This window comes from Onychostoma macrolepis, chromosome 06 (genome assembly GCF_012432095.1).
Source record: "Onychostoma macrolepis isolate SWU-2019 chromosome 06, ASM1243209v1, whole genome shotgun sequence".
In the NCBI taxonomy this organism is placed as follows: domain Eukaryota; kingdom Metazoa; phylum Chordata; class Actinopteri; order Cypriniformes; family Cyprinidae; genus Onychostoma; species Onychostoma macrolepis.
This window is the reverse complement of record NC_081160.1, coordinates 5,021,558-5,031,852: the sequence shown is the minus strand read 5'-3', so window position 1 is coordinate 5,031,852 and position 10,295 is coordinate 5,021,558.

The window sequence follows — 10,295 nt, the reverse complement described above, 5'->3', positions numbered from 1 at the left end:
GAACCCTGGCTAAGGAGAGAGCGTCGGGAGCTCCTGCAGCGTTGTTTGAATGCAATGCATCCGTGTATTAGAAAACATAACGTTCTGCAGTGTATTTAATTGTTTAAGGCCATTTCGCGATTTTAATCATCATACAGTAACCAGCAACAACCACCTCTTCCTCTTCTCATGGAAGACATGCGATGCAGTACTAAACAGTCTCTCGCTGTCGGTGCTTGTAATGATTTTTGCATCTTTCTCGGACAGTTATAAATGCTTCAACACTGCCGTCATGTTTGCTGCGTTTGTGTGCGCCTCTATTTGATCGCATCACGCCATTGTTCGGTAGAATTTATTCGGTCTCTTTGCTTATTCGGCCGACTACCAAAAGATTTTTTTTTTTAATTATTTTTTGCTATTTTCGGTTGAATAATTTAACAATTGGTGCATCCCTAGTAAATACATCATCAAGTCGCTATATCATTGATATCGCAATATGAGATTTTTGTTTTTTGAGAATTTTGAGATATTTTTGAGATATTTGTTTAGCATGCAAAAATTATATATATACAGTCATGACCAAAACTATTGGCAAAGAAGGCTGTGAAAATTAATCTGCATTGTTAATCCTTTTGATCTTTTAATTAAAATAATTCACACAAATCTAACCTTTCATTGGATATCATTGGATCATTATTATTTTATTTATTTATTTATTTTTTTCAAATACACGTTGGACACAATTATTGGCACCCCTAGAAATTCTTATGACTAAAATATCTCTGAAGTTTATTCCCATTCATATTCACAATTTTGAGCACTCCAGGGTGATTATGAGCATGATATTATCCAGCCATGGCTTCCTGTTTCACAGAAATATAAACAGGAGGGAAAACAAAGGCCAAATTCCCTTAATCATCCATCACAATGAGAAAAAACAAAGAATATATTTCTGATGTGCAGCAAAATATAATTGAGCTTCACAAATTAGTGAAGTGGCTTTAAGAAAAGAGAAAATTCCCATTTCCACCATCAGAGCATTAATTAAGAATTTCTAATCAACATAAAATGTTACGAAACTGCCTGGAAGAGGACGTGTGTCTATATCGTCCTAATGCATGGTGAGAAGGAGAGTTTGAGTGGCAAAAGACTCTCCAATGACCACAGCTGGAGAATTGCAGAAAATTGTTTGGGAGGGTTTCAAAAAAAAATCTCCTAGCTCATCCAAAAGCAAACTCCAGCATATTCAGTTATCAGACACAACTAACTTCAAATGGGACTGGCTTCTATGGTCAGATTAAACTAAAAAATTAGCTTTTTAGCAGCAAACACTCAAGATGGGATTGGTGAACACAGGGATAAAAAGTACCCCATGTGTACAATGAAATATACTGCTGTATTTTTTATGTTGTTGGCCTATATTTCTATTGGAGGTCCTGGACATCTTGTTTGGACAACAGATAACAAATCGATAAGTGACTGACTCTCTTATAACGGGCCATGTTTGGATCTTCCAACCGTGCAATAATCCAAACACAAACCTCAAAAACAACACAAAAATGGGTCACTGAGCACAAAGCCAAGCTTCCGCTATGGCCATTCCAGTCCTCTGACCTGAACCCTATAGAAAATGAGTGGGTGAACTGAAGAGAAGAAGCACCAACATGGAGCTGGGAATCTAAAGGGTCTGGAGTGATTCTAGATGAAGGAATGGTCTCTTGATCTCTTGTCAGGTGTCTCTAACCTCATCAGGCATCATAGGAGAAAATTTAGAGCTGTTAAACTGGCAAATGGAGGTTTCAAAAAGTACTGAATAAAAGGGTGCCGTTAATTGTGGCCAATGTGTATTAGAGAAAAACATTTATTTCATAATGATATTTCCCCCTATTTTAAATTCTTATTATCCAATGAAAGGTTCGATTTTTTTTTTTTTTTTAAATAAAAGATCAAAAGGATGCAGATTAATTTTCACAGCCTTCTTTGATCATATTTACCAAGGGTGCCGATATTTTTGGCCATGACTGTATATATATATATATATATATTCACACATACATGACAATAAATTTGCTCATATTTGGATACATATATTTTGGATACATGTTCATATATATATATATATATATATATATATATGACATTATACTGCATATATGTTAAATTATATGTGTAGCCAATATTTATATATTTACAAATATATAATTCCATATATGAAAATATATTAAAATAAATATTTACCTTGAATTGTTCATATATTGCTAATACATATTTCCATATAAATGTGACTATATGAGCACCATATACAGTATGTTGACATATATTCCCCAATATATGGATAGCGGCAATTCCTTATGTATTATTCAGTATATTGTAATATATTACCACAATGTATTATTCTATATAATTACCAATATACTGAAAATTCTTTAATATATTGACCATTCATATATAATAAAATATATTTTCTTTCAGTAAGGGTAGAGTAAGTAAAATATCACAGAATTTAAATAAACAAATAATAAATATTGCAATTAAGCTGATATGTTGTGGAGAGAGTAAAGAGAGCATGTATAATACAGGTTATTGACATACACTTGTAATTTGTATTATATAAATATATTTGGTACAACATTTCATTGAATTAGTGACATTGGCAAATGTCCTTTTCTTAAAATCAATATTAATTCCTGTGTTCTATTGATTTTGAAATGGTGTCAGTTTGTGTCTGTGGGAGTAAAAGTCATATGTTTTTGTATGAACTGTCTTGTAAAATATCTTTGGCTTGCGTGTGATAATTGGTACTAGATACTTGGCACAAAACAGCCTACATGACCTCAGACATCCAATCTTTGTGTTTATGGCCCAGATCCTTAACCAACAAGCCGCCACTATTTCCAAAGAGGCTAAAACTTGTGTAAACATTCACATTTTTAGTACTTTCATTTGACTCTGCCAACTGCCTCTCCAGCACAATGTCCAACTGTACCAACTACCAACTGTGAGATGTTTACAAGGCCATTTTAGGAAAACTGCATATGCATCAAATCAACGTCTTCCCTATGGGAGAACAAAGTAAACAAATAAAATTAAATATATAAATAAATAAATTGAGAAATCTTCAGAGGCTTAAGTGCTCGTCTTGATTACTGTGCAGATATTTTTTGGATGAGCTTCCAGGCTCCAGCAATATGTGCTCTGGAGTGTGAAGCGACATGGTAGCACTCTGTTCCCGCTGAATAAAGGCAAGCCGCTCTCCCTAAGGCAACGGCACTTTGGCAGGAGTCTCATTTTCTCGTCTCTGATAATATTTGTTTTAAGTTTAGTCTCTCCCTCTCTTCATAATGACTCCACATTTGCGACAATACAAACTCAGCACTTGAGCCAAGCTGTTTGTGTCTGCAATGGGGAAGAGCCAGCTTTATCTCAGCAACAGGATGGATATAATTTTAATGCACCGACTGAATTAAGAACCTTTTCTCCTCTGAACCAACAGAGTCTGGCCTAAAAATGAGAGTGTTCTCTAAGACAAATTAATGTGTGTCTATTCAAAACTGCCTGTAGGAAGAGACTGCAATAAAAGGTGATTTAAACTCCCCCATTCAGAGAAATGGAAGGAGGCTTAATTATAAAATTCACACTTTCAAAACCTCCCTGCTTACAGTTTCTCTTTCAAAAGCTTTTTTTTTTTTTTCTACTCAGAAACAATCAGAGTGATACGCCCCAAGCGCTCTTCCATAGACCTGTAACGAGACTTGAGTAAATTAATAATCTGTTTTGATAGTGGAAGGGGAAAGATAAATTAACAAAGAGAAAGTCTTTAGAGAAGGTCTTTACAGGAGAGCCACAATTTTCACATCTCTGTATTAACGGAATAGTTCACCCAAAAATGAAAATTTGCCGAAACTGTACTAAACATCCTCAGGCCATTCAAGATGTAGATGAGTTTATTCGTTCATCAAAACAGGTCTGGAGAAATGTAGCATTACATCACTTGCTCACCAATGGATCCTCTGCAGTGAATGGGTGCCGTCAGAATGAGAATCCAAACAGCTGATAAAAACAATACAAGTAATAAAGCCCCAAGCCCCGTATTTGTAATAAATAAATCCATCAGCAAGACGTTTTAACTACAAACCGTTGCTTCTGGATGAAATCCTTTATAAAAAACATTCCTTTCTCAGGTGAAAAATTTGTCTCGTCTGAATCAAGAGAGAAATATGCACAAATCAGACACTGTGAAAACAGTTTTAAAAAGTTGTAAGTAGTGCATGATGGACTTTTTTCACTGGAGGAAGTGTCATTATGGATTATTGATGCCAGAAGCAAATGTTTAAAGTTAAAATACCTTAGTGATGATGGATTTGTTTCTTACAAACATGCTGCTTTTCACTTCACAAGATGTCAGCATATGGTCTGGAGTGGTATGGATTACTTGTGGATTATTGTGATGTTTTTTTGTTTTTTTTTAAATCAGCTGTTTGGACTCTCATTCTGACGGCACCCATTCATTGCAGAGGATTCATTGGTGAGCAAGTGATGTAATGCTAAATTTCTCCAAATCTTTTCCCAAGAAGAAACAAACTCATCTACATATTGGATACATTTTGGATGAACTAACCCTTTAGTAATTGTGCATCACTGCAATGTGCGTTTCATAATATAGGTATTTTTGCAGAAAATCCAGCCCAGAATTGTTTTAGATGGAGACTGGGGCAGGTTGTCACACTTTTGAATATATTTCTAAGAGGTACATTTTTGAATGTTAATTTCTGAATAGTCACATGCCTTGAATTCATTAAAGTTTTTGTCCAGGAAGAAAAATACAGTTTTTTTCACCTGCAGAACAGACTTGCAGCTCATTATTCGGGTCGCAAAACCACACCAGTTGAGAAACACTACATTGAATGCATTTTATTGTCATATGTGATATTTAAATACCTATTTAAATGAGCGGCCAGCAACTAATTTTGACTCTATTTACCCTCTCTAAAGTTGAAAATAAGCAAGCAAACTCCCAGCTGACTTTGTGTGCTTTTTAAATGTAGTTCATTGAGTTTTCTCGAGCAGTGAGATAAGATGGACGCATGAATGTCTCTTTGATCTTTCTCTATTTTTGGTCTATAACTAATTAGCTGCTGTCTGCTCTCTCTGCTTATGTTCATTAGAGCCTTAATTTGCTTTTTAGATGGTAATGGGGTGAAGTCTTTCCATCTGATTACAAGGGTGTTTTGCCCTCATCTTGATGTTGGATATCATTGCACGCGTTAGCGCTGAGCTAACCATGCACAACGTGTCTTACTTTATCTCACGTCTCGATGATTAGCGTCCTTTTGTCGAGCCAAACGAGTGGCTTTTTTCCTCCAAGAAAGGGATTTAATGTCAAATATGAATGTGTAATATTAACGCAGTATATTAGCCATCCTGTAATGTCATTAACAATTAAGAGCTGTTGATTAAGGCAGAGACTGATTGCCGTATTTAGCGCGTTCAATTATCCTTTTTAGGAACCTATCTTTAACCCACCCACACTAATCAAAAGCTCCGAGCTGGCATCAGCAAACAAGAACCAAAAGCGTTTGGCAACTGTTTTGCTTGACGTCCGCCTTGTCTTTGAAGTTTATGAATTATGAAACGCAATTCACGCTCTGTGGGTGTTGTGGCGTGCGTGTGCGCTTGTGTCTGCACGGTGGAAATGAGCGTGTGTCGGTGTGTGTTTTCCTCAAATTAATACTCTGGCCTCAGTCGACAAACTCAATCAGGTTTACAGCACCTAAGTGGGCAAGGAGCTAATAGAGGTCAGCTGCTACATATGGAACAGGGAAGAACACGTTCACAACCACAGTACACGACGCAAAGAACAAGCACCTCCAAGACACCGCTGCTTCCATACAAACACACACACCAAATGCTATAATACTTCATGTTGAATGGGTGAAATCTCTCATTCATGTGACTGATATAATAAATTAACCACAGTATTGCTACCTACTTTTGTAAACACCTTACTGCAACATGAAATCAACTGGCTATCTGATGAACATTATTTGGATTATTAGTGACTAGAATCCACAATTTCATAATAATTGTACATAATTTTACATATTAACCAAAAAAGGTGTAGGCTGAAACCATAGCGTATTTTACTTTTTTTATTTATTTTTTATTTATATGTAACACCTTCACTACTAAATGTAATTGATACAAAAGCCAAAAGAAAAAAAGAATAAAAAAAAAAAGAAAGAAAAAAAAAAGACAAATTTTATTTAGACATTTATTTATTTATTTATTTTATTTTTTTATGGCTGTTGTGTAATGGCGTGGATGTTTTATCTGTTCTTTTAAATCATTATTTATTCTATTCCTCTTAATCTGTTATTTCTTTCTGACACTGGATTTCTGTATTGCTGCTGGTCAGCAATCATGTAGCCACTTTAGTCAATTATAAAATATTAATGGCCTATACTCATAACCACACTGTGTTTTGATCATATTGCAAGCTAAGGACAGTGACAATAAAAGGTTTATTGCCATACAGAGTTACACTTCTGTGGCATGAAATCTTCAGTAATCTTATTTGCAGCTGAAAAACTCACATTTAATGCAAATTGATGGATAAAGTCGCAATGTAAACCATACTTCATGTAGTTAGTTAAGTTCAGAGAAATATGAAAGAAAAACAAATCTTTGCATGTTTTGTAGTTTTGTGTGCTGCCTATGCTTTTATTTATTTATTTATTTATGTTTTCTCTCTCTCTCTCTCTGTGTGTGTGTGTGTGTGTGTGTGTGTATGCATGTATTTATTTTTTTTTTACTTTACTTTACTTTACATTACTCCTTTTGTTTTCCCAGGTTAGGCATGAAGCAAGGTCTAATAAGTGTGCAAAAATGGGAAACAAAATGGTTAATTCAAATTAAAAGAATGTATATTCATTCATATATTGTCGGTGCTGTTCTCAATGTTAAAAAAAAGGGAAAAAAAGAAAAAAAAAAAGCATTTTGAAAATATACAAAAAGCAGTTGTTAAAGTAAATCCAGGGTCAAAATTCAGAGGAAGGAGAGGCTGTGAAATTATGTGATGAATTAAAGAAAAGCTGTTATTTTAATGTTTGACATCTTAATGTTTTTATTCAGTTAGATGACATATCATAGGTATTACATTTATTAAACTGTTTAATTTAGATTTTTTTAACTAGTTGATGTTGTGTTTTGAGGTGCTATTTCAAATTTATATTAAATCAATATCAATAACAACTCTTGTTTTCATTAGTGAAATAATAAAATGATTTTCAAATTAAGATATGTATTTATAATCATAAGGTAAGAACAGAAGTTCAATTGTCCATTGTCAGGGTTTATTTCGCAATACTGGACATGGTCATTTTTATGATATGTTCAATGAAGGCCTTTTTAAATTAACAGTCTCCGTATTCTTAGTCTGTCTCCATTTTTGATGTGTCTTGTAAACCAGTTTATTATTGTTAAACCAATACTGTATTTTTTTTAGCAAAGCAATGCATATATGCATACCAGTCAAGCCTGAAAAGCAATGTTAATATACCGTAAAACTCTGCATTTACTATTGAGTCGTAGATGTCACTAGTATGCCGAGACAATTTGATGTCCGTGAATATATTATATAACCAACACAACTCCATATCAGACCAAATGCATGCATGCTCACTGTGAATTTAAACACATGCTGTTTTCAAGATGAATATTAAAATATAACACACACACACACACACCAACACTGGGCCATAGAATGTGGGGGGGGTGAAAATTGCTCATGCATTATACATGACACTAATGTCATGTAATTATCTTGAGGCCCATAGAGAAAATTAATGATGCCAATTAGAACAATTGAAGATTGTTAGAAATTCTCCCCCCTTCTGCTACTTTTATTAAGCATTGTAAGTTACATGTGCTGTTATGGAGACCGCTCCTCTCAAATGAGTGTTTTGGGAGCAGCGAAATAAATAGTTGAGTTAGAATCCTTGTTCTAAAATTTAGAGCCACTTTCATCGCCAAAAGGGATACAGACTCACACAAATGCATCTACAGTAACAGGCATCTATTTATGCTAAAATGACAACCAACGGTGTAATTTAACATTGTAAATAATCTATCATTTTGGATCTCTTAGGATTTATTGATAGACACATTAATGCACAATCCAAAAATGGCAAGAATGCAAACAGCAGGTTTTCAGCTCTTTTAGCATTGCCTTGTGATCTCATTAGTATTCATAGGTATGGGGAAGTTGTGGCCTAATGGTTAGAGAGTCGGACTTCTAACCCAAAGGTTGCAGGTTCAAGTTTCAGATCCGGTAGGTATTGTAGGTGGTGGGAGTCAGTGAATGTACAGTGCTCTCTCCACCCTCAATTCCACAACTGAACATTGAAAACCCCCAACTGCTCCCTGGGTGCCGCAGCAGTGTTCATGGTGTGCGTGTGCGTGTGTGTTCACATAACCATATTTGGCCACATGTCACTTTCACTTCATACATACTGCAGGTGTGGTTCCAGCATAGAACTGGGTCTTAAGATTTGTTTTTCAAAGCTGAACTACTTTTAACTGACACAACTCAAGCGTGAGATGCTGTAAAAAAAACCCGGTAACTTTGTTAAAGGATTTTTCCAGATCATGCCTGAACTTATTTCACTCATTTACATTTGATAGATTAGGTTTTTGTGCACATTAGCAAATAAATAAATATATCCATCCATCCATCCATGCATGCTTAAACGCCTCTGCAAATATTCCATAACAAATTATTGGTTAAAATCTAATAATTTATTTTTCTTCTTTTTTTTTCCAGTTTCTAGAAATAATATTATTGTCTCATATATAATGCACTTCTAATAATGTCTGCATTATTCTGTTGTCTCCCCTTCAGTGAACTCTAGAGGTTACTCTCTTTCTCTTCTAGCAAACTTTGAAGTGCAGCTTTTGTCCGTCCCAGAGAGTCTCTCTATTCCTGTCTCTATTCCTTTAGTTTCACCCAAATAGAGCGGACTACGTCAAAGTGAAGGAGGACACATCCATCTGATGTTTATGGTCTGACATAAATGAGCCCAACTTTAACAGGATTACTCTGCAAAGAGTGCCATGAGAGACGAAAATGATGTGCTTTAATGGTGAGATTATAACCTTATTAACCCGACTACAGTCCAAGTGCTCATCTGGGACTGGGACGAGAGTGGGATGTTAGGGACTACAATGTCTCTGGGTCTGAGCGAAGACAAATGCTGTATGCCTGAACTTCCTCCTGTTTGCGAGCGAAACCGCGGGCCATTGTGTCGTTCTAAGGTGAGAAGACAGAATATTGAGTTTCTGCCGAGGGTTCGGAGCACAGGCTGTGCTTCCAGACTAATGAAAGACAAACAAGCACTGTGGCTCTTTGAAGGTGTGCGAGACCAAAGTGTCTAAATAAATAAAAACACACCCTTGGGTTTAGTATTCACCGGCGGTTCAGAGGCACACGGGTGTTTGTAATGCATTATTTATCTACACATTTTTTAATCCCATTTGCAAATTAGCAGCATTTTTTAAGTGCTATTGTGGAGAAGATTAAAGGATATCACGTCAACAAAACCTCCGGTGTGAAACCAGACTTGTCGGACATTAATATTACATGGCAAGGCTTTTGTCTATGTGTGTCTGAAGAGCATGTAAAGGTAAACACACTAATCTTTTATCCTGAGCTGATGAAAACAGCTCCCGCTTTTGTCTAAAGTGTCAGTTTGTGAAGTGCTCGTATTTTTGACGGTCTAATTCAGTGCTTCTCAATTTTTTCAGGCCAACTACCACCTTTGATCAAATCCAGTGTGATCCCATTAGCATTCAAAGGTATTTGTGGAGAAGAGTGGTTTATATAGAAACTGATATGCACAATGAATCTCATTCACACCAAACTCTTTCATGCAGAAATCAAAATACATCAGTAAATTGAGAACTTTTATTTCTGAATTAAACACATAAAACCACTCCTGATGGTCCATAATTTTCTTAACAGCACAGTCAAGGTTACACAGAGGCACTTTACAATGAAAGTGAATGGGATCAATTCTTAGACGATTTGGAAAATGCAATCGTGCAATTTTTATAAAAGCACTTAATTATATTATTTTGTTAAAACTTTATATATATATATATATATATATATATATATATATATTATGTGAGCTTTAAAGTTCTTATGTCATTCTTACAAACATTTTAGCTTTAAGTCATTGTGTTGTTGCAACTAAGTTGTAAAATTGAATATAACTTTTAAAGATGTTAGTAAACTTTAGAAAAATTTATATTTTCAC